The sequence below is a fragment of the Pteropus alecto genome, unplaced genomic scaffold (genome assembly GCF_000325575.1).
Source record: "Pteropus alecto unplaced genomic scaffold, ASM32557v1 scaffold121, whole genome shotgun sequence".
Classification (NCBI taxonomy): domain Eukaryota; kingdom Metazoa; phylum Chordata; class Mammalia; order Chiroptera; family Pteropodidae; genus Pteropus; species Pteropus alecto.
Window position 1 is genome coordinate 15,757,407 of NW_006434369.1, and position 23,112 is coordinate 15,780,518.

The 23,112-nt window shown below is 36.0% G+C and overlaps 1 protein-coding gene across 3 annotated transcripts in view; it reads right to left on the reverse strand.

Moving 5' to 3' along the window:
- CDYL (chromodomain Y like) overlaps window positions 1–23,112 on the reverse strand; it is a 166,345-nt gene that overhangs the window by 100,914 nt on the left and 42,319 nt on the right. The window contains exon 1 of one of the 3 annotated variants that reach the window (XM_025044925.1): window positions 4,783–4,805. The exons of the other annotated variants lie outside the window; for them this stretch is intronic. The gene's annotated coding sequence lies outside the window, so the exon portion shown is untranslated. Of the gene's footprint in view, window positions 1–4,782; window positions 4,806–23,112 lie in introns of those variants that run through there. 3 annotated transcript variants of the gene reach the window in all.

Below are 23,112 nucleotides of genomic sequence, written 5' to 3' on the forward strand. Positions count from 1 at the left end.
AAGTCACTCTAACCACGATAGAATTATTAACATTATGAATGCTGAGGCATGAGGAAGACTCCATTCTTGTTCTAACTAGCCTGGGAACTTAAACTATTTTTGAACTTTCCAATCCTGCAACAATGCCTGGATATACATCTGAACCTCCAGATAACCCTTTGATTACCCCTGTGAGGGCTCACCTATCCAGACCACCTGATTATCCTCTGAAGGACTTACATTTACATTCACCTGACATCCATTATCCAGACCATCTGACATCTGACTAATTCCTGCCCTAGATCAATCCTAGGGCTAAGAATGAAGGACTGATGATTCTCAAGAATGTACTTTTTACTATAAGAACTTTTCTTTCTTCTTTGGAACATTTCTAAGTTTTTGCCTAGCTGTGTTCCCAGTTTGAGAACTCCTAGACCCTTCAATAAATTTTATCATCTATTTCTAGCCAAAGCCTCTAGACTCTGAGATTGTTCGGCAAAAGTATTACAGCATCTAACACTTTTGGCACATAATTGTCTGTAGTTTTCTTACTTTTAAAATACTTGTTGTACCTACAGACGTGATCTGCTCCTTCTAATTCCTACCGCAGTTTATTTAAATCATGTTTCTCATCCTTTACAAACTGCACATTTCATGCTTTTTCGAAGAACTAACTTTTGGGACTACATCCTTGTTTTGGGGCAACTTTCTATTATCTCTTATTCCTTTCTTTTTTATTTTTTCTGTTCTTTAACTTGTAAGGTTGGATACTTAACTCATTTAAAAATTTTTAATAACCATTCACTTCTAGGTGTTCTTAATTCCATATGATTTCTTCATTGACCTAGAAGTTATTTAGAAAATTTTCAAATTTTCAAAAATCACTAAATTAAAAATTCAGTTTCTAATTTAATACATTATGATCAGAGAACATAGTATTTAATATTGCTAATATCTGCTGCTTTGTGGCATAGTTGTGTGGACAGTTTTTGAAACGTCTCTTGCATTTTAGAATAACGTACCTACTTATTAAAGGGAGAGTTCTTTATATTCACTAGCTCAAACAAAACTCTAGCTACGAAAATCTTCTAACCTTTCTAATTTCTCTCTGCTTAATCCACTAGTTATTTATGGAGGACTCATTTAACAATTCCCACTGACTGTAGATCTGAAATTACATCAGCTTTGTCTTCCATATTTTGAAGCTATGTTATCAAAGGCATGTAGTTTAAAATTAATTTCATGGAGAATTATTTTTTATCACTATAAAATGACCATGTTTGCTCCTGAAAATTATGTATTATCCAATCTGACCTTTAACTGACATGCCATCTTCTTTTTACCTATTGTAATTAAACATATTTGTTACTGATATTTATTTTGATCATGTCGACCTATTTACCCTTGCTTTTTCTATTGTTCTTTTCCTCTTCTTTCCTATAATTTGTTTTTTAGTGGATCCCTTAAATCTTTAACATGCTTATGTTTTATTAAAATGTAAAGTTATTTCCATCCTCCAAAATTATAAAAAGATAAAACATTACTCCTGATTACCTATATTCTTATTCTTGGTACAAATTTCAGTTGTATTTTATTATTAGCCAAAATTAGCAACACTACTATTACTGTTATACAACTAATGTGAGTTTACTTGCTATTTCCAATTCCTTTGCTTACCAATCGACTTTTATATTCCATGCCTTTCTGGGCTCAATTTCTTCTTTTGAAAGAACAGATTTTGGTAATCCTTTTAGCGAGAGTCTACCAGTGACAAAATTTTCAGTACCTGTTTGTCTGAAAGTGTCCATTTCGTTTCTTGAACGATATTTTACACATTAAAGTATTCTAGGCTGGCAGCTGTTTTCTCAGCTCCACCTACTGGCTTCAGGGATTGCTGTCAAAGTCTGTAGTCAGTGGCACTGTTGATCTTTCATAGGTATTGTCTTTCTCCCACTGTGCTTTCAAGCTCTTCTTTGCCTTTGGTGTTCTGCACTTTATTCTATCTAGGTCTGGATTTAATTTTGCTTGGGTTTTAGTATATTCAATTTGAGGACTTAAAAAAACTCAGTAACAGTATCTTCCTAGCCATAATCTCTTCCAATATTATTCTCTAGTCCCTCTGTTCTCTCTTCTGAAACACATATTGCCTTAACTTGGACCTTCTCTGGCTTGCAACAAGGCCTTGGGGCCAACACGAGGCAAGGAAGTGGGATCTAAGTTTATCCTAACACAGATGTTAAAAACCAAGTCAATCTGAGATAGAGTTCTGCATTAAATATGTTTCACATAGCTATAAAAATCTGAAAAAGCATTAATGTTTTCCTAATTTAGATGTGACACAAAACAGCTTTCTAAGGAACAACCCTTTATAACCTCACACTTATGGGAATTAACATTTTGCAAAAAAGAAGAGGTTGCATCAAAGCTAGGGTTATTTGTTTAAGAATGCCACTAAATGTAAACAGCAAGCAATACCTAGTTGCTGCTACTTCCTTTGGGAGGATCATTCTTTATAAGATCTTAGAGTAAAACTGATTTTTGTACTCCGAAAACAAGGAATCACCTGACTCAACTTTTCCTATTTTTGATATGAAATAAAGTAATCCATCTGAAATGATTTCTTGCTCAAACTAACAAACACTGACTAGGCTGAGAACTGCCAGGTCTTGAGTACCAAGTTAAACCAGAGAGCTGCCATAGATAATTTCAAAGATTACTGCCACAGAACTTCTGCTATAAATGATCAAATGGCCTAGGAATTATAAACTAAGCAAATTAAGTAACTGTCCTGAAATGAAAAGTCTGTATAGTTAGCACACTGCCCGACAGTAGGTATTCAAATGTATTAACTGGCTTGCCCCTAAAGATAGAGAACTTTGAGATCTTTATTTTTATTAGCTCATGTTTACAGCTCCAAACTGACTTAGTTGCAGAGAATACTGTTTGAGTGGATATAATACTATTTACTGTGGGTTTTACATTTATATGGCTGGAGTAAAAATAATTAGTATACACTGGATTAGTATACCAGGTGGAACTAGTGTCTTAGTCATGGGCATAAGGCCTACATTATAGGCTTAAAACCAAAATCAGAGTAAACACTCCCACTCCCTCTCAACCCCCACCCCACAAGAACAGAAGACACAAAACATTCCTTTCAAAGCTAATATACACAGGCTATATCAGGGATCAGATGTAATTACAGGGAAGGGGGACTTTTTACTTTTCACCCTAGAGTTTGTTCAATCAGAGTTGTTGGAACAACAACAAAACAGACCAGGCACACACACAAACCTGCTTGGTAACTCAAGGAGGGCTATCCGGCACTCAACAGTTATTTTTGTCTCTGGTTCCCAGGGGTTCTCTTACTTTCTGTGATTTAATACAGAACATACATTTTCTGTTGGCTGCTGAATTTTCAGGAGATAGTCAAGATAACTTAACCAAACTCACGCACCTTGTAACCCAGGTGCTTAAAGGTCTGAGCTAGGGCTGTTGGCCAGACCTTGGCCATGTTTGAGCTCTCCCTCCCTGCAACAGATTCCTTTGAAGACCAAGAGGGCCAGAGCATCATGGTTCACCTTTGTAAGTGGAGGAGTAAAACTGAAGACAAATGAACACCAGGGAGCCACTTATAAAGAGCACAATACTAACAAACCCAACAGAACATAATAGTTTTCAAGGACGCTAGGAAGCAACCTTTTCTATTTACTCTTTAAAGAGCAATCCCATAAAATTAAAATATCTTTGACATAATATAGAAATAGCTTTACTAATGAAAACATATTCTTGGACATATTACATAAAACACGGGCTATGTCTTAAGATGTAAATTTCCCTTTCCTATCCCACAAGTCCCTTCCTACTACTTGAGCAAAGGTGAACCATGATGCTCTGGCCCTCTTGGTCTTCAAAGGAATCTGATGCAGGGAGGGAGAGCTCAAACATGGCCAAGCTCTGGCCAACAGCCCTAGCTCAGTCATATGGTGACCATACATACATAACATTTAACATACATAACATTTTGCTCATAGAATTATTTTCTATTACATTTATATATTTTAATTGTTTTATACTTTTAGGTCCTCTGCATTGGAGAAATAAATAACTGTTGTTAATTAATTAATCCCACCCCTTATACTATTCAGATTATCGGTAACGAGCTCTAACTGAAAACTCATCACTCATATGCTAACACCTGCTGCACGTTACAATATCATGAACCACTAACATAAGCTCCAATATAGTAGGGTACAGGGAGACAGGGAGGAGAATATGGTTGGCAAGAGTGGCAATAATAATCATATGCATTATACATGTGTAATAAAACACTAAGGCTGTAGTTAAAAAGACAAACAAACCAGGAAGCATAAACTTATTGAGATTCTTATAAATTTTATGTCTATGAAAAGCATATTATCAGTCTGGCCCTGAGACAGTGATTCAGAATTTTAGTTTGCTACCTGCACTCACAGTGCAGTGTTGAGGACAAAGAGCAAGGAGACAGAAGGGGTGGCGCTGGCAAACAGATACTTTCATTCAGCAAATGCCTAACTTAAATTTTAAAAAGCTCTCTGTAAATGGGGCATCTAAAAATAAGAAAACTATCTTCTAAATAAGGCAGAGTCCCTAAAATGCAAGTTTGCAGAACTAGCACTAATCAAAATAATGTAATTACCTAATAACAAGAGTAAAACTGGCCTTTTATGTAATAGTCACAGAGAAGGCAGCCACCATTAAATCAATCTTCCCTTATAAAGAACACAATTCTCATAATTAAGCTCACATTTGCAATAAAATTACCTGTCTGTTGTAGTCCACACCTTCAATTGTGACTTCTATTGTGTGGCTCACTGAAAACATCACAAAGTAGAACTCATTAAGGAAAGCATAACAAGACACTAGCCACCAAACCAAACCAAATCAAACAAAAACCTTACCATAAACAATGCTTAAAGAAATAACATAACAATAAAATATGTATAAATGTACTCTTAACTCTAGTACTATTCTGAAAGTACTCTAACAAATGAAATCACTGGTAAATAAGATAAGAATGATCTAAGGATAGATCATGGAACTGGCATTTAACATACTATTAACTAGTAAGTAATCAGCATTTACCAAGTGCTTATTTGACAACTGCTGTTTTAAGTTCTTTACGTGTATTAACACATTTAATTCTTGCAAAACCTTATGAGATAAATCATATCTATCACCCTGTTTTTACAGAGGAAGAGAAACTGCAGCAGTCCTAGTTAAACCTAAGCAGTCCAATTCCAAAGTCTACACACTCTACTTTTATGCTGATGGCAATAAATTTTAAGTCTGTATACAAATATTCAAAGAATTCCAACGTATCCTTGAATTTAAAAAAAGGTCACAGAAAAACACATATGATATGTATATATACTGCCACAAAGCCGGGAATTCCACAGACAGAGGCCAGCTAGGCCTAGTGTTCACCCTACCAGGCTCCATGTGGTCTTGGCAGGCTACTTAGACTCCACAGCTGGGTAGCCAGATAACAGTGTATCTACCTTTAGGGGTTGCTGTGAGAAGTTACTGATGTGTGAAGGTGTAAAGCATTTTGGTGTCTGTCACCTACTGAAACTGAATTTACGTTATCCATTATTACATATGAATAAGGAGATAACTGGGAAGAATGATTAATAAAACAGAGTGTTCCAGGCTGACTTAGATTTTACAAGAGTTTCCCCATCTTTGGTGTAACTTACTTTACTACCTGAATTTTCTATGTAAGTATAGTTTTTAAAATACAAAAACCAAAGCTATTTTTATATGAAGGAAGAAGGAAGAAATCAGTCTCACTTTGGACAAGGAGCGTATTTTGAAATAGGAGTCAGAAAAGAAAGTGAATGAATGAGGCTTCTAGGTGAAGTTTTTGCATTAAAAAATAAAGCACAATTTTGAATGGCATGGAAAACAGTGAAGGATGCAAAGAGCTTTGAGGCAGTGCAATCCGTAAAAATAAGTAAATAAGCTGATTCACGAAGTGGACAAATCTTTAGATTGAATGGAGAGACAAATCTGCACCTTTAAACCATGCTATTTCACCAGAGAGGTGGTCTTTCTTCTAAACAGGCATGATAAGTATCAACAAAAGCTGACTGAATTTCCTCAGAAAGAGTTCAAGGAGAAGCAACAAACATCAGAATCCCTATAAAGTTTGATGAGACAAGTCTTAACAGGACTTTTTAAGAAGCAAAAAAAAAAAGATGGAAGAAAGAAAGAGGGGGAGCAGGGAAAGGAGAAAGAAAAATTCTTGAATCTAATGACAGATTTTATTGAAATAGAAAGAATCAATAAATAAGTAAAATTGTGTGAACAAGTCATCTCCCAGGATTTACCAACCAGGAGACTTTTAGAAAGCATTCGCGCATATCAAACAGGCAACAAAAATTATCTAAACACGCTACCTTAATTTAAAGGGATTTAGAAGACCAACAAAGCTGCAAAGAAGGTCTAAGTTTGCTACAGGGAAAGTTATCAGAAAAAAGTGGAGTCTGTTAAGTCCATTAGACATATTTTTCAAGAATCTTCAGTTAGGTTAGCCTTAAGTAGAGAAGTCTTCCCTTAGAGTAACATTTACAGCAGCTTTAAAATATTTAGTCTCATATATGTGAAACTATTTTATACATAGACATTTTTCATGATAATTGGGATACTTCTTAAGATACTACTGGGGAGAGAGATTTATTTTAAGCACAAAATTTTACGTTTCTTAAGTTCTGAAGATGAATGATGGTGATGGTTAGCACAACAATGTAAATGTACTTAATGTCATTAAACTGTACAGAAAAAATTATTAAGGTGGCAAATTTTGCGTGATGTATATTTTTACCGTTTTTTAAATTATTTTTTTCTGATTGGAAAAGATTCTATACTATTATAATGAACCACATATGACTGAGGAGATGTGGAGAAAAGGTGCTTTTCTGTTAAATTCATTATTCTCTCAACTCAGGAGACTTTCCAGGGTGGCTGATACGATTGCATGTACAAAAATATCATATCTGTATTTGTCAGAAAAAGTTCGGTGTTCCTCTTTCAAACTATAATGAGGAAATGTATGAAAATTATAAATTGAGAACCTAAAATCTTCTTGACCTTTCCAATCAGGTGTAAAAGTCATCTCAAATCTCATCTACCCCAGAGCTCCTAATGTTCCCACAACCCCCAACTGATCCCACCTGCATTGTTCCCCATCCAGGTTCCCAACTCAGTCACCAACTCCTCTTCTGCTCTTTTCTCTCACATCCACATTCAGTCTTTTCAAGCACCTTTCAATGTTCCCGCAGTCATCATCCTGGTCCATGTCACCACCACATGTCTCCCTGCTTCAGTCCTTGACACCTTTAGGTTACCTCCGCTTAAGCCCTCCAATGGTGCCCCCTCAGTCCTCTCCTGATAGCGGAGAGCTTTGAGGCTCCTCCCACACATCACGCACTTTCTCACTCAGGGCCTTTGCACTTCCTGTTGCCTTTGCCTCTAAAGCTCTTTCCTTGAATACCTGATGGTTAAGTTAACTCTCTCACTTCCTTTAGATTTTTACTCAAAAGTCACTTTCTCAACAAAGTTAAGACCCAAGCTATGGTACCTAAAATTTCGAACTGTATCTCAACACATCATATCCTCCTTTTCGCTTTATCTTTCTCTTCTTGGAATTTATCACAATCGGACATACTACATATTTTATTTTATAATCTTATTTGTTGCCTAGCTTCTCTACTAGAAGGCAGGAGTTATCTTGTTCACTGCTACACCTTGATGTTCTTTATATATGAGTTTGTGAACACGAAGGATGCATGCTCACTTGAGAATGTGAGATTCCTACAATCTATATGAGTAACGTAGTTCAGATCTCAGTATTCTTAATCTGTCAGACATTAAATTGTAACTCTTTTCTTCTAACTGTTCAAGGTAAGCATTTAGCCAGGCCCAACCTATCTTTCTTAACAGACAGACAATGAGCATAAAAACTATGTGTGAAGAGGAGACACTCTAATACTGCACTTGACCAGGATAAAGCAATGGTTCTAAAACTTGGCTACTCTGCAAGTGGAGTTATTTTTTATTCTAATTGCAGGTAAAGACTCATTAATGTGTCATAAAATCAATTCTATTGATGACCTTTTATAAAATGAACTAGAACAATTATGTTGCTTATAGTAGGATTAATGTTCTTTGAAACTTCACATTTAATGTTCTTACATATGTGTATAGTAAGATGTGATACAAAATATATTTCTCACTGTGGGCTGTGGTCAAGAAAACGTTTGAAAAAATAGTCCACAAATAATTTTCAGATGGGTTTGTGACTTCTCTGGCCTTTCTCCTCAGGAGATAAAAAAGCTATATGGAAAAATTCTGCAGATGCACATGTGTTAATTTTCTAGGTGGAGAGTACATGCCTTTTTGGCAGATTTCAGAATGGACCCATAGTTTAAATAAGTCAAAAACTGCTGAGATAAGAGGACATTAATAGAGAAAAGGGTAAATTACTTTACCAAAGGGTTAGATACTGGACTTTCACTGGTACTTTCTTCAGACTCCATTGTGGATCAGTTAATTTATATAAACCATCCTTCAATCTATCTATACAGTCAATCTAAAATCCTAAGCTTATTATCCATGAAATAATTATTTTCTTTCATTTAATCTTAAACTAGTCTTGTCTGTATAAAGACTAGGTCCAGAATTCCAGTATTTGGTAAATAAGCTCATATTTACTTTCTCCATGTATCTAATGACTGCAACCAGATCTTGTCAAATTTCAGCCTTAGCCCTCTCTACATGAGTCTTGGCTGATGATTATCAGAGGCCTCATTAGACTTGCCCTTCCCTTAATTTTAGCTAGCTTTTAAGACAAGTGACCAAAGAACATCAAACAAATCAGTGAAGAGGTGCTTCAGGCATCTCCCTGCTACATATACCCCGAGGGGTACAGACTTTGGAGGTTATAGGCTCTTGGAACTAGAACTAAATCCTCCTTGGGCTGCCACTAATAGGTCAGAACTTACCTTTTAATTATATAAATGCTAAATGAGACCAGCTTTCAGCTGCCAGTCTTGGAAGCACTTTTCTACTCACAAAGAGCCATGAGACTGCCTGGTATTTTATTCCAAGTGGCTTACCATTTCACCATTTGAGAACACCGTAAACTGGGGATGCTGAGATTTTAGAAAAATTGGGATAATGAGGAAAAACGTCTTAAAGAAGATGAGCCCTGAGCTACACCGGGCAAGATGGTGTTCGCTTGGATTCTTATTTAATCCAAGCCACAATTTCAGTGAGGAGGAGAAATTCATCTGCTCAAATGTATATCAAGGGTTTTTATGTGCTGAGCACTAGTGCTGGGAGTTAACACTTTATTTGTTGGCTGGAAGAACTGGGCTGCAGAGATGGATGGGTAAGGCACAGCTCTGCCCTCCAGTGGCCTGCTGGAGGGGGCCACGTGCACACAGCGAGTTGCAACTTAGGAGAAATTCCAGGAAGAACACTGGGAGCAGGGAAACCTTATACCAAGAATCAGGAAAACACATTTCCAGGAGATGCCCATCTGTGATGACTTAAAAAAAAACAACAACACGAAAATCAGAGGAGGATTCCAAGGTGAAGAAACAAGGTATGCAAAGGCACAGAAGAGCACAAACAGGGTTTCTGCAAGCTGTTCTGTTCTGTACCTGCAGGTGTTTTGAGTGGAAAGGCCAGAAGCTAGCTCGGAGAACAAATCTTAAAAGAGCCAGTGTGCCATGCAAGAGGCTGGAGTTTATCCTGTAAGCAAAAGTGATATTTGCCTTTAAAAAAAAAAAAAAAAAATGGAAGAAAGAAAGACCCCTCTGACAGGAATATGGATACTGGAAGGAAAAAGGCAGGATGTAGAGTAAATGCAGTAATTGAGGATTTGAAGCAAGAAAGGAGTTAAGCTAATTAGAGAACATTCCAAGGCTTCTCTAGAACTATCCTTGGTACTGCAAGGGGGAGGCAGGTAATATGATCCAACTGCAACTGGTAACATGAGTTTGGAGGCCTGAATTGGAAGTATGGATTCAGATTCAGGCTTTGCCATTTCACAGCTGGTTCTAGAGAAGTCACATTGCCCTCACTTCACCGCTCTGAACTTTGGTGTGCTCATTTTACAGGAAAAAAAAAAAAAAAAAACTCATCCTCAGGCAGGGCTGGTATTAAGTCTGAATGTAGTAATACTTTTAAAGCAGTACCTGACATACAGTAAATACTAAGTAAAGTTATCTATAATTAGTACTCCCATCAATCATATGGGGAAGTATTAGGAGAGTCGGTGCTGTCTCACTGTACCAAATGCAAGGAAAAACTCAAAGACTACTATTGGTGGGGAGGAAGATGTCAAAAGAATAAAGGAACCTACAAGAAAGGGTTCCCACTGGCCCTTTGGACAATCCAAACAAAAATTACTTTATCAGAATCACTGAGTAAAAATCAAAAGTCCACAATGACACACACACACACAAAATTAAACCCTCACTTATCACCAGTGAAGGTAACTTTTACACCAAATCTAAACTTTGAAAATTGGTAAAAAAAAATTAAGTCCTACCTTTCTAGGAGGAATTGTAGCTTACCCATTTATGAGAAAACTCTTCTTTACAAAATAATCCTACCTACTATATATACAAGAAATGACAGAATTAGGAAATCACACTGTAACACTCACTGAAGATTCTGCAAGGACCATCGGTGGATGCTAAACTCACATGTTGAAACATTAATGGAAACGGGATTTCTACGTGGTGCCATGTCACCTTGCCACGTTATCTACTAAGATCAGGGGGAATGCACCCCTTCAAAATGGAGACACCACTACCCAAATCAACAAACACGGCATCCACCAATGGGACAAGCTGCCACTGTGGGCCTGGTGACAGGATGTGGGACAGCACAAAAGAGCTAGACATTAACCTAAACTTCCAATTTACAGGAAGTGCAAGGGTAGAGAAATAAGTAACAAAACACCATAAGAAAACAATTAGATAAATCCAGAACTAAGACATTTGACAAAGAAACTGGCCTGGTTATATCAAAAAGTAAAGGTAAAAGTAAAAGTAGGGGGACTGTGCTAGAAAAGGTATCATTTCAATCGCTGGTTGGTCGTTTCAACACCGCTGTCCGGGTATCATTTTCCAAATATGATCATTAGTTTCTCATGGCTAAATATGAACAATGACAGCTATATGCTTCTAATGAAATAAGGATGAGAAAGTCTGAATATATTCAGAGCCACATTCTTAGGCCTGTCAATATCAGAGATTGCCCAGAAGAATTTTTACCAAGCAGCGGGTAGATACAATGCATCCTCAAAGGCAGTGAAGAGTTAAAAGGAATCCCTGGTTTCCTGCTTAGTAGGGGGTCACTGAGTGGGTGGCTGTGGTATGTATGTTCGCACGAGCAAATGATCTCTAGGTTTCTACCTTCTCTAAGACCCCCTACCTAGAGACAACCCCCAGACTCTAGCTTCTTGCACCCACAAAATAGGAAGAAGTGCTGTAAATCTTGCCTGCCACAGTGAAGACAATGCAAAGACTCACTCCTAACCCAAAAGGAGAACTCAACCTTTTGAATGGCAGACTCATGCTTCTTCTAAGAAAAATCTTCACCTATATCAGTAATGATAGCTAATAATAATCAAGCACTTCATATACCTATGTGCCAGGCCCTGGGTTAAGTCTTTAATATGGATCACCTCGCTTGAGTCCCACAATCCTGTTATATCCATTTTACAGATGAGAAAACTAAAGGTATCATACAAGTTGAGTGACTTGCCTAAGGTTATGTAATGAGCAACAGAGCTTGGGAATGGTGGGCTCAAATTACTTTCTAACAAATATGATGTTTTTTGTTTTGAAAGTGAACAAGAGGGAACTATGTCGATCTGTCTAAGAAAGTGCTGTAACTGTCATCCATGGAGGTACCTCCCCAAAACAATGTCAAGATTTTGTCTGTGTCAGTGAGGGCACATCGCTTGCCGCCCGAAACCTTTAAGGGCCTAAGATTAAATCACAAATCCTAGTCAGTCAGTCTTAACAAGCCATAGACCCAAATACTCAGTCTGAACTAGCCATTAAAACATTGCTTGATACCTACTATTTTTCCTCTGGTAAGCAAAAGCAGGATTTTCTACTTGTTAATTCAATGAAGAACTCTGTATTGCCTATTACTGCAAATTACTCATTTTTTCAAATGATGTTTTAACTCCTAAAAATTTTTATTAAGTACCCAAATCATTTGTAGCCATCTCTCTCCACTCTCCCAAAGGGAGAACTAACCTCATTTACCAGCCAGCATTTCATCAGCTTAGCTAAATTCTGTTTGTGGTTTTCACAATCTGACTAACTGCTTTTAATTATCATATGATATATTTCATTTCTATTTCCTGATCTACACTGTCATCACAAAATTTATTAAATTTAGTGTTCTCATTGAACACTTACAAATTTAGAACTATAAAATTTTTATAAGGAAAGGAACTCCAGTAATACTTTTAAAATGGATACTTACAAATTACTATTTTAAGTGACCCCTAAACCATTAATGGAAAAAAAAATTACATTGTGTTTCTTATCACAACCTTTACTAAAATATAAATTTTTTGACTAAAATATAAACTCTTTTCTGGTTAACAAAAGATCACCAAACTGGACTTTTCAATAAAATATAACACACAGCAATTGTGAAAGGTACTAAACTCCACATCTCTTCAACCATACTTCAACTAGAATGAGGTAAGAAGGTTTTTTTGTCTATTTAAAACCTAGCTATATCCCTACTACCTGGCACACAAACACTCAGTAACTATCTGCAGAATTAATCAAGGAAAGAATCACAATAATGGCACTTAACCTGTAGCATTATTGTGAAGATTAATAAATAAGCTAATACTAAAGAAAAGTTAACATTTATCATCACACGCACTATTTATAAAGGCTTTTTACTAATAATATTCCTTTTACCCACACAATCCTATAGAGTAGGTTGAACATGTACTATTTTTAGCAATTTATTCGTGAGAACACAGGTTCCAGAGTTAAATGACTGACCTTAAGTCACCCAGCCAATACACTCTGTATTGTGGCAGGGCTTCTTTTGTAACCCTCTCCCAAGTCCTATCCCCTTTCCCTGCTTGTTTTTTTCTGAGTTCTTAGCACCAGCACCCCAGTGATCATGGCAGTTTTATTTCTTGATCCTGCTGAGTCTACCTGTGAATTTCATGAGGGCACGAAGTTCATGTTTTGTTTTCTGCTGCAATCCCGTGAACTTTTAAATGTCTGGCACACAGCAGATGTAAAATAAATAGGAATTATCTCACTGCTTAAACTTGGGGAGAAGGATTTCGTTCTGACATGACTAATTTTACCATTTGGGGGAAATTTTATATTAAACGTTAAAAATAAATTAAATAGACGAAGTTCTTTGAACAGTGAAGTTTATGTTCCAAAACACTGAAGTGAGGAAAAACAGTAAGAACACTTACTTAATAAGAAATACAAACACTTATTTAAATGGCTGCCTCAAATAAATTCATAAGTAACATATCATGCTTGAGATTTTTTAAATCTTTGGGAAAAAAAAAAAAAAACCTGCATAAATATCATTCTGTTCAACACTGACCTTACTTTCTATAGCATCCTATTTATAATAATTCTGTTACCCTCAAAAAGCGTTTATACTTGGCAGATAACTGCTAATGTATGCTTTCATAAAGATTCATTTTGCCCCAAATCAGTATTATCTGTTTTAGTAACTTGCCTATCACTCCACATTTTTAACAAGCTTCAACACCATTACAAAGCCCCCACACTCACCAATACAATGGTGCTTTACGCATCTGTTGATTTTAAGAAACACTGACACCTGACTAGAGGAATTTAAAGGATTATGAACGAAAGCAAAATGACTTTAATCTAGATGTCCGCAAACAAATCAAGACATTTAAATAAGACCTCTTTTCTAAAGTAAACATAGTTAAATCTAAAATTTAATCAATAAAAACAACTGACACAAGTTAGTGACAAGTGGGGCCCGATATATTAAAATACTGGCTTTTTAAACCCTTTTTTTCAATTACAGTTGACACTCAGTATTATTTTATGTTTCAGGTGTACAGCATAGTAGTTAGACATTCATATAATCTATGAAGTGATCCCAATTAGTCTACTATGCACCTGGCACTATCCATATTTATTACAATATTATTGATTATATTCCCTATGCTGTACTTTACATCCCTGTGACTAGTTTATAACCGCCAATTTGTACTGCTTAATTCCTTCACCTTTTTACTCAGACTTCTAAATTCCAACTCCCATCTGGAAACCATCAGTTTGTTCTCTGTATCTATGACTCTGTTTCTGTTTTGTCTGTTCATTTATTTTGTTCTGCATATAAATGAGATTTTATGGTATTTGTCTTTTTCTGTCTGACTTATTTCACTTAACATAATACCTTCTAGGTCCATCCACGTTGTTGCAAATGGTAAGATTTCATTTTTTTTTTTTAATGTAAAGTACTATCTTTTTCATCTTTGCTGTTACATAAGAAATGTTTAAGAAAATTAGTCAAATATTATTAACAAAACAAACCATGTTTCAAATATCCTATATATGCAATTCTTTTGCTCTTTGCCCCTATCACCTTCACAAAACAGGCCAAACTGCATGGGTGTCCTAAGGGGTTTCCCAGAGAAACCTTAGGCAACCACCTCAAATTGCCATCATACAACTGAAGCTTAAAGGTAAGTACATTCTAAAAATCAAATAAAGAGTAAAACACAAACCATCGGGAAGCTAAAAACAGTCACACAACTAAAATTGTCCTGTACTATTTATTACTCTCTAGAAAGAATTCCTCTCCTGAGCAAAATATCTGCCTTTTCATTGAATTGAATGAAAAAATTCAGGTTGGCAGACCAGTTTGAGGATTCCTTCCTGCCTGGAAGACCTTCAGTGTTGCCATTCCAAACAAGACGTACGTAGTTCTCATATGCTGGCTCATTTATGCATTTGTTAAAAAGAACATTTTCTGGATATACCTTTGGACCCAGCAATTGCACTTCTGGGTATTTATCCAAAGAAAACCAAAACAATAATTCACTAAGATCTATGCACTCCAATATTCATGGCAGCACAATTTACAATAGCCAAGATATGGAAGCAACCTAAGTGCCTATCAACAGATGATTGGATAAAGAAATTATGGTTCATATATACAATGGAATATTACTCAGCCATTAAAAAAAAAAATGAAATCTTACCATTTGTAATGACATGGATGGACCTAGAGGTTATTATGCTAAGTGAAATAAGTAAGACAGAGAAAGATAAATACCATAGAATTTCACTTATGTGCAGTATCTAAGGAACAAAAAGAACAAACTAATCAAAAGCAGACTCAAAAATATAGTGGATAATTCGGTGACGGACAAAGGGGAGGGGGGTTGGGGGGTTGGGAGAATAGGGGGAAGGGTTAAAGAAGTACAAATTAGTAGTTGATAGTTGGGCACGGGGATGGGGAGCACAGCAGAGGGAATACAGTTAGCATTAATATGATGGGAAAGTGGAGGGCCAGGGGAGGGAGAGAGCAATAGGGGAGATGGTTTTATGAACAACATAGATGTCTAACCAATGTACTGTATACTTGAAACTAATTTAAATAAATTATTTAAAAAAGGAACATTTTCAAATCTGTAACAGGAGGCATGCATCTGACTCTAGGTACCAGCAACTGATTTCAAACTGACTGGGAAAGAGCATCAGGTAATTCTGACTATTTAAGGTTTTTACAAAACTCCCCAATTTCTGCAGAAAAGTGCCATAGGAAAAAAAATTTGAAGCATCAAAGAATCATTTCACTGTATTCGAACTTTACTACAAAGTTCATTAATTCTTAAACAAATACTGAGTGCCTACTATTTGCCAGACGCTGTTCTAGACCTTGGGGTATCATACAATGGACCCGGCTACCGCAACCCCTGCCAAAACAAAATCCTGCCTTATAAAGATTATAATTGTTTCTGTAGAAAGCCTATCATTATTTCAAAGAATAATAGGTAATTATGGCTAAATTTTACTAAACTTCAATATTATAAGCAATATAATGTTTTTAAGCCAATGTTATCCCAATAAATTTAATATATAAAAAAGAAAAGTCCAGTTTCAACACTGGTCATTACCTGACTTCTACCAGATCTTAATTAAAAGTGTGAGACACGTCCAATTGGCATGAACTCTCAGAAAAGCTTTGGCAGATCTTTTCTAACCATTCCTGTATCAATCCTGAGATGCAGAAAAAACTTGAGAACTCCTGCTGACAGTTCCTGATTCTATCCCCAGAGAGCTGGAGGATTCCAGCATCTTCCAGCCTTCATTGTTGAGTCCTATCCTGGTTGTAGAAAGATACAGTTGCTAATGTGTTTTAAAATAAAGCAGTGGTTCTTAAAGGAGGTGTTTTTCATACTTTCTAAAGCACATTAAAAGTCTGAAATTAAAATGATACTCTCAGTTAGAAATCACCACACTGATTAATCTTGGAGAAAACTGATGCTTTCAAAGCAGAACTTCTTATATACAATGAGCTACATGAAGTGACACACAAATCCTACTTTGATGCACTTTTAATTTTCAGCTCATGACAAAGAGGAACAATGGAAAGATCCTTGTCTTGAATTTTATACCTACAATCATCACTAAACAGTCTCCATGAGTTTCAGGTTAGTTATGAGACCTAGACCCTGCTATCACAAGATGCTCAGTCTTATAGAAAAATGGAATAAAAAAGCAATAAATATAATTTCAATTCAAAGATGTACAATAACTGTCTTCCTGGCTGATGGAAGAAATGTGGAAAAAAGACATTCAGGGCCACTAAATAGGACACTGGGGAACTACAACAGGTGGTGTTATACTGAAACTGGAGGAGAAAACAGTAGGTAATGAACTAAGGAGATAGAAAAGCACCTCAATCTCCCACTTAGTAGCCTTTCCCCATGATTTACTGAATCTAAATCTCTAGGAAAGAAAACAGAAATTTACAACTACCCTCCCATGCCAATGATTTTGGTACACACAATCACTGCAGGACCATTAGTGACATTCATAAATGGTCAATGCTGGGTCAGACTTGGGTCATATTAGCTCACATAGTAGAGTTGTGTAAATGTAGCGTGTGGAATAAAAATGAGAAGAGTAACTTAAGTGGACCATTGCTGAAACCAATTAAGAAGCTCCTCTGCTGGCCAAATTGGGAAAAAGAAAAGGAAGAACCATCCAAGTTAGAGAAAAGCTTAATTTTATGGATTTACGTAATATAACCATATGTCCTGGTTTGCCTAAGACAGAGTAAGATCAGTAACACAGTATATGACAAAAGTATGTGAAAATATACCAAGAATAATTACTAATTTTTATATGTGTATGACCAATTTAATTATTTAATACACAGCAGTTTGCTTCTCTGGATAATTTAATTTTTGAAAATAGTTTTTTGAATAATTATTTTGCAAGTCTATCATACAATAAATTTGGTCAAAAATATTTAGAGTACATAAATTTTTTTCTTTTTTTGCTCACATGCCTCCATTTGAAAGATAAATTGCATAGTCATTCTAATTATAAAACTATGTGAACAGTGTGTGCAGAATCAAATTGGTAAAATAAAACCAACTGCCAATTTATATCCCTGAACATGTGACACTGCCTACTCAGGTCCATGCCAAGAATGGTTCATCTACCTGATCTGGACACTTATCCATTCGACAAGGAGTTTCAAAATACTGAGAATACAGAGGTGAACAAGAGAGACACTGGGCCAATGTGTGAGCAAGCACACAACCCACCCCCACCACTTCATGCCAGGGGCACCCACAGAAAACAAACACCATTTTGTTCCATCAAGCTTCCTTATCTCCAGTTCTCTCACTACATCCAGGACAAGGTCTACACTCACAGGGCCATCTGTAGCAAGAAGCCAGAAGCAGAAAAGGTGCTCCCCTTCTGCTTTTCCACCTTCTCCTCTGTATTCAGCATTGGCACCTTCTCAGGTGCATCCTAAGCCTCTGTCTCTTAGTCACACTACAGACTATCACACTAAGAGCCAAACCTGCCCTAAGATGCACTAACTATAGTTTTCTGCAGCAGCCCTTCCTTTGCATAACATATGTGCTTATTTTTTCCTTGTTGTACAATGGTATAAATAGAAAAAAAAGGTTTTAAACTCTCATTTTTCCCCTATCCCTAACAAAGCAAAAAAAAAAAAAAAACCAAAAAAAAAAACCACGTTTTAAACTCTCATTTTTCCCCTATCCTTAACAAAGCAAAAAAAAAAAAAACCAAAAAAAAAACCACAAAAAACAAAAACAAGAAATCCTTTAAAAGACATAAAGAGCCAAGTGTTTACTGCAGAAACAAGAGAGAAGATAGTGTGAGCCATGCTCCATAATGGATGCATAACAAGTGGTACCACTGGAAAAGAGAAGTAGAGGGTCCAATTCCTATGATCCTTGAAAGAGATTCAAAACAAACAACAACAAAAGGTAAACTAAACCAAAATGCAAATGTATCACACTGGTTTAAAGTCCCAGCTCCTCTAGGGCGCTGGAAGTCTGAAAGCACATGTATATAATATATTAATCAAAATCCCCTTCTGGCTCAACAGTATCTTTTCTACTTTACATAGTTATTGGTAACATTTGTGGTGACTTGGAAACTTAAGCCTTATGAATAACACTAATTTAAAAATTCCCATATCGAAAGCACCAATTTCAAAAAAAGTTTCAGAACACAAACAATTTATGAATTGCAGAGTGCCTACAAGTAAATGGGCTGTTACAATGTATGTAACAGTGTAGCCTGCCTGATCTAGAATATAGTAAGAGCTGATGAAGCAAAATTATCAATGCCATCCAAGATCTACATTTATGGCAAGGAAGTATTTCTCAAAGCATGATATATGACCTACTGATGGTTCACAATATAATTTTTAGATAGCACAAGGATGAACAATTAAATTTATTACGGCTATATTTATTTCAATGCGTATTAGAAAAATCGTAACTAGCCTCAACTGTTTAATGTAAGTTTAAAGGTGTATTGTGGTCTCACCTTATGCAGACCCCCTGAATTATAGAGAGGGTTCTAATGTACACCTTGACTATTTAAAATCTTGAAAGACCTTCCACCACAACCATTCATTCAGAAGTATCAACAGGCTTGAGAAAATGGCAAGACAAGAAGCTTCTATTTCTCCCTGCCCACTCCCCTACCCTCTGCCAAAACATCAAAAAACAAGCAGAAACTATTAGAATTTGTCAGAATTCTGGAAAGAAGTCAAAGGTTTGCAGCAAACAAGAGAACACTGAATCATAAAAAAGGTAACTTCAAAATAATACAAAATTTTGGGGTGTTTGTATTTGTTCTTGCCCTATCCTCCCCCAAGGTGGAAGAAGTCTTAACAAAGGCAGCCTGCATTCCCAGTTCCTAGTTCTAGAGGGAGCAAGGCAGACTTTATTCACAAATTATCATGTAGTTTTATTCTAATCTGACAAGAGGTTATCTAAAGGGCTGACACAAGACGCTGAAACTTAGGCAAGAAAATTGGCATTACTCAAAACCACTGCAAGGTGAACTAACAACCCATAGACACCTGGGGCAAAAGATTATGATTGTGACATAAAACAGACTCCATAAAGCCCATAAAAAAAGCTGGGGAAAAGAAAATAGGACATTCAAAAGCATTTTAAGTAGGCAAATAGGAAGACCTACAAATGCCCATGGCAAGATGCACATTCAGAAAGGACCTTAGAAAACTTAGCTTTCACTTCAGTGCAAACACTTAAATGTTGAAAGAGTGCCTTGTCACAGAGCGAATATGCAAAGACAAAGTGAGGTGGTGTTTTGTTTGTTTAGCTCCAGGCATCTAAAGAAATATTGGTCAAAACGCTAGCTGAACATAGGCTAAGGAACACAGACTTCAGGGACCATATACCAGTAACATGGTCTTTGCAAAAATTGAAACCAGCAATGAATAAGCCCAGACATTGGACTTACTAAGCAACAAAAATTTAAACAACCTTAAATATGCTCAAAAAGCTGAAGAAAAACATGGACAGAGAACTAAAAGAAATCAGAAAGAATGATTTATAAACAAAATAAAGAAATGGAAATTATAAAAAAGAAACAAATAAATATTCTGGAGCTGAAAAGTATAACTGAAGCAAACCAGAAGGGGTACTACAGCAGATTTTAACAAACAGAAAAATAAACTGATGAACCTGAAAACAGGACAATTTTTACTAAGTTGGACATGTATAAAGAGAATTAAGAAAAGTGAACAGAACCTAAGGAACTAATGGGATACCATCAAATGGACCAAGAAACAAATTATGTGAGTACAAAAAGGGAGAAGAGGTAGAAAGATGTGAAGAAGTAAGGCCCCCAAACTATCCAAAATTGAGGAAAGATATGAATCTACAAATCCAAATGGTCAACAAACTCCAGGTAGGATAAACTTCAAGAGACTCACTGCAAGACACACTATAACCAAACTGGTGGAGGTGAAGGCAGAAAACTGAAAGCAGTAAGAAAAGTGACTAGTTATAGACAAGGGATCCTCAATAAGACTAACAGCTGCTTTCTCGTTAGAAACCATGAAGGCTCAAAGGCACTGGGATGACATATTTAAGTGCTAAAAGAAAAATTTGTCAACTGATTATAAGAGGAGAAATAAGAAGCGGAAATCAAGGAAGAAATGGCACCATAAGTAAATTCTCTTGACATTTAAATTGTTATCTATAAATTGCAGCTATCTCAAACCTCACGAAGCTGTCGTGATACCTGTTAAGTGATGAACTAGGCCCAACGAAAGAAAATCCCACTACATAGACATTATCAATAAACCAGAAAGAAAAGGGACAGAAGCCACCACTACCTGTAGAAAGGTCATTAAGTGCATGTCAGAATAGCTGGATTCAAGTGTCAGCTTGACCAGTGTGATGCTGGGCAACCCCCTGACCTCTGGGCCTCGGATTCTTTCATCTGTCCAATGGTGAACTATGAGAAGTTGATGTCATCTTCCAGCTTGAATACTGAAATTGTCTAAGCTAAAGACATCTTAGCAAACGAAGCTCTAGACCCAATGCTTAAAACTTAAAAGTAACTGTACACATTTCTATTAATCGACTATAAGCAAAGCATCACCAAATCTCAAAATGATTGAGATTTATCGTAAAACACTGAATCCAACACACATAAATAACATCCCTATTCAGAAAAATTCTGAAGAGCTATACAAACACCAAAGCCTCTAAAAAAAAAAAAAAAAAAAAAAGCCAGGTAGTACTTTGATTATCAAAGTATATATAGATTTAGCTTTAAGAACAATACTCAAACTCTCAACACTCATTTTTGTGCAGATATGAGGGAAGCACTCCTAATTCATAGGGACCTACACAGAGAACATGGCAGTTTAATAACCCTTGTGTTAACTTTTACAACTGATATGTAGACTTAAAGACAGGAGGGGATCGATCCCTGGGGTGGGGAAGGAGAAGAAGAGGAAAAAAACAAACAAAAACAAAAAAACATGGTCCTCAAGAGTCTCAGCCACCTGGTAAAAGAATGACACTCAATATGATTTATAAATTTGTGATTTTAGTGCTAAAAGCCTATGATAAGAGTTGCTTTTGTACCTTTCCAATTTATAGTTTTTACTAAAGAATACAACTGTGCTTTCTTCCTCTTGAAGAAGGAAAGTTAATATGATAAAAGCCTTCAGATAAAGTATGATAAGCAGAACATGACTGAGAAAACAAGGCACCAATAAAAGGTCCAATTTGCTCATGGAGACAAATTATGGCTCAAGGTCAATAAACTCTACAACTCTAATGAACACATCTTCAACCTTAAACCGACACTGGAGAAAGAAAGAACACTCCCACTGTCCACACAATCTACTAAGGGCAAAGACTGCAGCCTAACTCAGCTGCACACCATCCATAAATTATACAACATGCACATGGAGGATGTTCTCAAACATTCCTTCAAAAGGCTTCAAAATTTTCTCCCTTTCTTAGGAACAAATGATCCTTCTTAGGAAGGTTTATCAGTTATACCACCCACACCCACTCTCTTTCTTGGTTTGTTTTTCTTTAATTTAATAATACTATACTACTCGAGGATATAAAGCCTGAGAAAATGTAATTTTAGCAGTAGCCATAAAAAAGAATTACCAAAACTTAAATAAACATTTTTAATATAAAAATTTTTTTTCTCAACTTTCTCTAGAGGAATGGTTTGTCCCAAGAAATGGGACTACACAGATAAATTCATCTAAGTTTGATTAGCAAACCAGTCCAAAATAGATCCTAGTACACACAGAAATTTAAACTTTTGATAAATGGGCATGATGAATCCAAAAAAAAAAGAAGAAAATATTGCCTAACTGATTGTGAGACTTAGACTATCAAGATACAGCAAAAGAAAAAACAAATTCCAGGTAGATAAATTATAAATTTAAAAGTTTAAAATGATAAAAATACTAACTTCATACTTGAGAATGAACTGTTTAAGTTCATACTATAAAGGAAAAGACAAATCGACCTACCTACAATTTAAAAAATAAAGCTGAGATAAATAAAAAGCACAGAAGTATAAAGAAAACAAACTGAGAAAATATTTTTCCCACAAAAGGTTGATATCCTTAATAGAGAGTTAATAGAAAGTGATTTTTAAAACTCTAACTATAAAGGAGCAAACAAAAAATTTAAAACCACTTAGCTTTTAGTGATCTAAGAAATACAAATTAAAAGGTAACACTTTCCTATCAAGTTTATTAAGTTTTTTATCTTATTTGCTGTATAATAATACCCAATACTGGTAAGGGAATGCTAGGATGGCCCTCTCAGGTACTGCTGGTGGGAATAAACAGCTGGCTCCAATAAAAGCTTAAACTTTTCATGGCTTCTGATCCACTGATTTCACTACATTGGAAAAAAAAAAATAACCTTTCTTAAGAGGAGAAGTGCACTCAGAGAGTAGGTCTCAGTATCATTAAAAATGTGTAACTGTGATTAAATACCTTTAG